This window comes from Mandrillus leucophaeus, unplaced genomic scaffold (assembly GCF_000951045.1).
Source record: "Mandrillus leucophaeus isolate KB7577 unplaced genomic scaffold, Mleu.le_1.0 Scaffold1233, whole genome shotgun sequence".
NCBI classification, from domain to species: domain Eukaryota; kingdom Metazoa; phylum Chordata; class Mammalia; order Primates; family Cercopithecidae; genus Mandrillus; species Mandrillus leucophaeus.
In genome coordinates this window covers 62,488-69,312 of record NW_012100688.1, presented here as the reverse complement: position 1 = coordinate 69,312, position 6,825 = coordinate 62,488, and the positions used below count along the sequence as shown (strand labels likewise).

At 43.8% G+C, this 6,825-nt stretch overlaps 1 pseudogene; it reads right to left on the bottom strand.

The window, feature by feature from the left end:
* Positions 1-1,698: 1,698 nt before the first annotated feature.
* LOC105533256 lies at positions 1,699-2,406 on the bottom strand (annotated as a pseudogene).
* Positions 2,407-6,825: the final 4,419 nt, after the last annotated feature.

The following is a 6,825-nucleotide window of genomic DNA, read 5'->3' as shown; positions in this document are numbered from 1 at the left end:
AAAAAAAAAAAAAAAAAAAAGGAAAGAAAAGAAAAAGATTTATAAAGTCAATTTTATGGACGGAGGTCTCTCATTCGATTCTGAAGTGTTGCGAATTTAAAGGTAGGAAGACAAATTCCCTTTAATTCAGCAAACACTGAGCCCCTACTATAGGCGTCCTTTGCAAAGGAGGCACTCTGAACCTCAGGTGCTCACTCACCATGTGTAAGAGGAAGTGCAAATAAAAGTCCTGGCCAGGCACTGTGGCTTACACCTATAATCCCAGCACTTCGGGAGGCCAAGGCGGGCGGATCACTAGAAATCTGGAGTTCGAGACCAGTCTGCCCAACATGGTAACCCCCACTACTCCCCCCACCCCCACCCCCACACTTCCACAAAAAATAAATAAATAATAAATAAAAAGAATAAAAGCCCTTTCACCCAAGAAGCATTTTGCTTCTCTTAGCCAGAACCATCCTCCAAAGTGCGAAAGCCTAATTACTGTGCACGCTCACCAAGCCATTAGCAAAATGACCACCTACCTGCTGTGAACACCAAGGTGAGACTTCTACAGTTCCCAGCCCGCCTTTCTCCTGCTTCCACTCCTGGACTCCACAGGCCAGGATTAAGGCACCCCTGTTTTAAACCATACTTAAACTCTAAATAAAGATAACAACTAAGTCATCTTCCTGTCTAACGTGGCACAACTGTACCATGTACAACCCAAAACATGTTAACACTTTCCCCAGAAAGATGAGGCAAAGTTCCTTTTCAGTTTTTGAAGGGTGTTCATTTTCCTACCTAATTCACACTTGTCCTTTGGTATTCCACAATTTAAAGACTGATATAAACCTAACCTGCTATTAAGTATGGCTATGGGAGAGGGAAAGAAAATCAAACTACTTTATTCATATAGACACAAACATATTCATGTAAAAAAAAGGAAGAAATATTCATTACAGTTCTTATTTCTGCAGCTTGCTACATGGCTGTAAACTGTTTCATCAAGCCAACTGCTTCGGAATGATGGGAACATGATAAGAATATGAATTCCGGCTGGATGTAGTGGCTCATATTACCGCCTGTAATCCCAGCAATTTGGGAGGCCCAGGTGGGCAGATCACTTGAGGTCAGGAGTTTGAGACCAGCCTGGCGAACATGGCAAAACCCCATCTCTACCAAAAATACAAAAAAAAAAAAAAAAAAAAATTAGCCGGGCATGGCAGTGGGCGCCTGTAATCCCAACTACTTTGGAGAGTGAGGCAGGAGAATCGCTTGAACCCAGGAAGTGGAGATTGCGGTGAGCCAAGATTGCTCCACTGCACTCCAGCCTGGGTAACAGAGTGAGACTCTGTCTTAAAAAAAAAAAAACAAAACACACACACACACACACACAAACCAAAAAATGAATTCCATGAGCACGAGTCCCTTGCCATACTTTATTTATAACTACTTTCTTCCACTACCCATTCCTATTATTTGTGTCCTCAGCAGGCACCTAAGCTGATTTTAGTTCCCTGCCTGCTAGAGTAACCCAGACCTTCATTCCTGAACCGTCTGGACCATCAGCAGCGCTGTCTTAATTGGGTTGTTATAGTTTTCAGTTGACTTTAATCCCTGGGCTTGGGAGGACAAAGGGGAACCCTGGAAAATCTCCTGCATTCCATGCATATGCCCCCTTACCCTCATTTCATAACAGCATCCCCATTTTCTCTCTCTCTAAGTCTTTTCATTTTTATTACTCCAAAAAGTTTCATTTTTTAATTTCGTTTTTTGACTTTGTGCTTGTGCCTTCAACACTTTTTTTTTTTTTTTTTTGAGACGGAGTCTCACTCTGGAGTGCAGTCGCGGGATCTCAGCTCACTGCAAGCTCCGCCTCCCGGGTTCACGCCATTCTCTTGCATCAGCCTCCCGAGTAGCTGGGACTACAGGCGCCCGCCACCTCGCCCAGCTAATTTTTTGTATTTTTTTAGTAGAGACGGGGTTTCACCATGTTAGCCAGGATGGTCTCGATCTCCTGACCTCGTGATCCGCCCGCCTGGGCCTCCCAAAGTGCTGGGATTACAGGCGTGAGCCTCCTTCAGCACCTTCACAACGTTTTTCTGCTCCTTGGTAAGGAAAGCATGCTTGATCCTGTCACGAACACATTGAGCACACATGGAACCACCACAGGCCCTGCTGACATGTTTCTTTGTTTTGGACAATCTCCTAAGAACTTTAGGTCTAACAGCAGGAACCCCTTGAAGTCCGCCTGGGCACATGCCGCATGCAGATTTTGGTGCTTTCCCAACCTTGGTATCAAGATAAACAATTCTATTAAACCCAAAGAGGGGTTTGGGACAGCCTAGTTTTGGTTCGGGACAGCCTAGTTTTGTCAGAGGCTGTATTGTAGGAAAGCCTGCCACTGTATGTCAAATACTGGACCATTCTGAGTGCCTGTAGACAGCATCCCCGGAAGAGCCCCGTTTTCTCTCGATGGTCAGGATCAGTCACCACAGACAGTACTCCTTCTTTGCTTGTTGATTCAGAGGCATGAGGCCAAAGTGGCTGGGTGGCATTCTCGACTTCCAGTTCATTGGAATCATTGTTGTGCCCCTGATGGAAGTATTTACCCCTTTGGAGCCAAAATCTCTGGACCTTTCATGAGGCTGGAAAGCAGAAGGGTTGCTAATGGATTGCTAGGAGTAATAGTGAGAAGAAACTATTTCCATTCCCATCCTTTGACTTCCAGACCCGGGAATCTCTGGCTATGAGAGAAATATTACCATGTGTTGGATGCTGATTGAGAACACACCCTGCCTTCTGAAGAACACTGCCCCAGCCACACGGGTGTTACCATCTAGCTAGAACTATAATTGAGTCTTCCAAAGGCCATTCTACTGTTCCATTGAGGCAGCTGCTTCAGGGCAATGAGGAACATGGTAAGAACAGTGAATTCCATGAGCATGGGCCTTTGGTTACACTTTATTTGCTGTGAAATGAGCTCTTGGGTTAGAAATAATGCATGTGGAATAGTATGACGATGGACAAAGCATTCTATAAGCCCACAGACAGAGTGAATTTCATCTTTTTTTTTTCCCCACGGTTTTATGCTTTTGGAGTCTTATTTAAGAAACTCTTTCTCAATCCAAGGTCATGAATATATTCTTCTACATTTCCTTCTATTACTTTTATGGTTTTACCTTTCATATTTAAGTGTTTTGTACACTTGGAGTTTATGGTGTGAAATAGAGAGAGCTTTTATTTATTTATTTTGAACAGGGTTTCTCTCTGTCACTCATGCTGGAGTGTAGAGGTGCCATTACAGCTCACTGCAGCCTCAGCCTCCCGGGGTCAAGCAATCTTCCTGCCTCAGCCTCCTGAGTAGCTGGGACTACAAGCACATGCCACCATGCCTGGAGAGCCATTTTTAAAAATCCATTTAGTGAGTCAGGTTTCCCAACTCTACATCCTTCCCTCACATATAACTGTGTCTCCTTCTGGACTCTATTCTATTCTGTCTCTCTATTTTGCCTGTTTGTATGACAGTGTCACACTTTTTCTTGCTGTGGCATTCTAATGTCTGGTAGAGACAGTCTGTTCCTTTGCTCCTCTTTTCTCAAAATCATGTTAATTATTTATGAATCTTTAAATATGAAAAAGTATTTTTAGGCCAGGTGCAGTGGCTCATGCCTATAATCCCAGCACTTTGGAAGGCTGAGGCAGGCGGATTACTTGAGCCCAGGAGTTCAAGACCAGCCTGAAGAATATGGCAAGACCCCGTCTCTACCAAAAATACAAAAAAAAAAAAAAAAAATAGCTGACCGTGGTGGTGCATGCCTGTAATCTCAGCTACTTGGGAGGCTGAGACAGGAGGACTGCTTGAACCGGGGAGGTGGAAGTTGCAATGAGCCAAGATTGCACCATTGGACTCCAGCCTGTGTGACAGAGTGAGACCCTGTTTCAAAAAAAAAAAAGTTTTAAAAAACTGTTTTCAGGATTCAAGTTTGCATCCTCCCGCCTTTGGCAAGAGGGCAATGGAAGAGTCATCTAACATTACTGGGGCCCCATGTGCACCTCTGGGAAAAAATTATTTGTATGAGAAAAAAAGAATAATAGTGGTATTTAATCTCTAGAAACTACGTAGAAGTCCATCATCAGGGACATTTGCCCAAATTAAGAAAACTACTGGATGAACCAAGGTTTCTGAAATTGTATTCCCTGTACCATAAAGTAATAAAATAGGCCAGGTGTGGTGGCTCATGCCTGTAATCCCAGCTCTTTGGGAGGCCAAGGCTGGTGGATCACCTGAGGTCAGGAGTTCAAGACCAGCCTGGCCAACATGGTGAAACCCCATCTTTACTAAAAATACAAAAATTAGCCAGGCATGGTGGCACGTGCCTATAATCCCTGCTACTTGGGAGGCTGAGGTACAAGAATCACTTGTACCTGGGAGGCGGCAATTGTAATGAACCAAGATTGCGCCACGGCACTCCAGCCTGGGTGACAGAGTAAGACTCTGTCTCAAAATAAAATAAAATATAGCAGAGCAAGGCTTTTAATGCACAGCCCTTTCATTTTAAATGAACATCTTATTTAAAATAAAACAAATACAAGCAAAAGACTTTCAAATGAATGATCTCTCTGGTAGTCTGCATGTATTTTCTTACTTTTTGGCATTTAAATGAATTCTGTTTTTCTTTTGCTTTATTTTTAAGTAGGTAGGCTTCAGTTTGTCTGTCATCACCACAGTGGAATCTGAGAATTGCTATTTATAACGTTTAACAAGTAAGAACAATGCATGCTGTCCCATAGAGGGTAGGGTAGGTGAAGCTGGATACCTATAAAATTTTGAGTATTAAGAAAAGTGCTCTGGGCCAGATGCAGTGGCTTACCCCTGTAATCCCCGCATTTGGGAGGCCGAGGTGGGTGGATCACCTGAGGTCAGGAGTTCGAGATCAGCCTGGCCAAAATGGCAAAACCCCGTCTCTGCTAAAAATATAAAAATTAGCTGGGCGTGGTGGCACGTGCCTGCAATTCCAGCTACTCGGGAGGCTGAGGTAGGAGAATCGCTTGAACCTGGGAGGAGGAGGTTGCAGTGAGCTGAGATCTTGCCATTGCACTCCAGACTGAGTGACACAGTGAGATTCCATCTCAAAAAAAAAAAAAAAAAATGCTCTGGACTCACCCCCAGAGACCCTCCAGTTACTATGTTTAGGGTGCAACTCAGCAATCTGTTTTTACAACCACCCCAAGTGATTCTGCTATCCCACGTTTTGAGAAACTACAATAAACACAGTCCTTTCCACTTGGTTGCTGGCTCAAAGATGATGTGGACAACTGGGATAAAGTTTCAGGCCACAAATAGAATGGTTAGAATTTGAGAGGACTCAAGAGAGCCTTAACCATAACTGAGGAAAGTGAAGAATTTGTCAGAAGTGATACGTTTCACAAGCTTTGCTCTTAAATAACTGCATTAGAACTGTAACTGCCACATCATAGTTTTGAAATGTAATTGGGAATATTTCTCATCATTTAAAAAAATGTTAAAAATTCAAGTTTTCCCAACCTGGTTTTAAAAACTGAATATTTGAAATTAAAAATATTTATTTATTTATTATATTAGTCCATTTTCACACTGCTGATAAACCTATACCCAAGATTGGGAAGAAAAGGAGGTTTAATTGGACTTACAGTTCCATATGGTTGGGGAGGGCTCAGAATCATGACGGGCGGTGAAAGGCACTTCTTACAGGGTGACGGCAAGAGAAAATAAGGAAGAAGCAAAAGTGGAAGCCCCTAATAAACCCATCAGATCTCATGAGACTTATTCACTATTACGAGAATAGCTTGGGAAAGACCGCCCCCATGATTTAATTACCTCCCCCTGGGTCCCTCCCACAACATGTGGGAATTCTGGGAGATTCAATTCAAGTTGAGATTTGGGTGGAGACACAACCGAACCATATTATTTATTTATTTATTTACTGGAGATGGAGTCTCGCTCTGTCACCCAGAGTGGATCATACCACCGCAGTGCTATGATCACAGCTCACTGCAACCTCTGCCTCCTGGGTTCAAGTGATTCTCCTTTAGCCTCCTGAGTAACTGGGATTACAGGCTCATGCCACCATGCCTGGCTAAGTTTTGTATTTTTAGTAGAGACAGAGTTTCGCCATGTTGGCCAGGCTGGTTTTGAACTCCTGGCCTCAGGGGATCTGCCCACCTTGGCCTCCCAAAGTGCTGGGATTACAGGCGTGAGCCACCACACCCGGCGTCCTCCAGGAGTTTTCAAACAGGAACTTAAGAGGGAGAATCAGCACCTCATTGTTGGTGGCCTTCTTGGATGTGAGGCTCAGGTGCTGCCAGGCAGCAGGGCTGCTGTCTCAGAGCACAAAGTCAACATGCAGAAGGAGCGAGACGGAGGGCAAAATACTTATAGAAATATTTCTCTACAGAGTCGAGTGGCTGTGAAGTAGGAAGCAGTTACTCCAATCACCAAAAGTTTAAAGCACAAAGTCAAACTGTGCATTAGCTTTCCTTTCCCAGTGCTAGAGAAAATTCCAGGGGCAGGGCTTGATCTGAGAGGTTTATTAGGATTTCCAGAAAGAGGTGTAAATGGAAGGTGGAGTCTCCATATCACAGGAGCTAATTAAAGCAGGTATGCAATCAATCCAAGTGGCAAGTGGGAGATCAGCAATGCGGGGGAGTTTGCTTGTTTGTGTTTTCGATGAATGTTTATTGAGCATCTATTACGTCCCTGAAACTGTTCTAGGTGTTGGCAATGCAGCAGCTATGGAGGCAGATGAGGTCTCTGCAGTTATGAAACTTTCATTGTACTGGTGGGAGACAGGGAATGAAACAGAC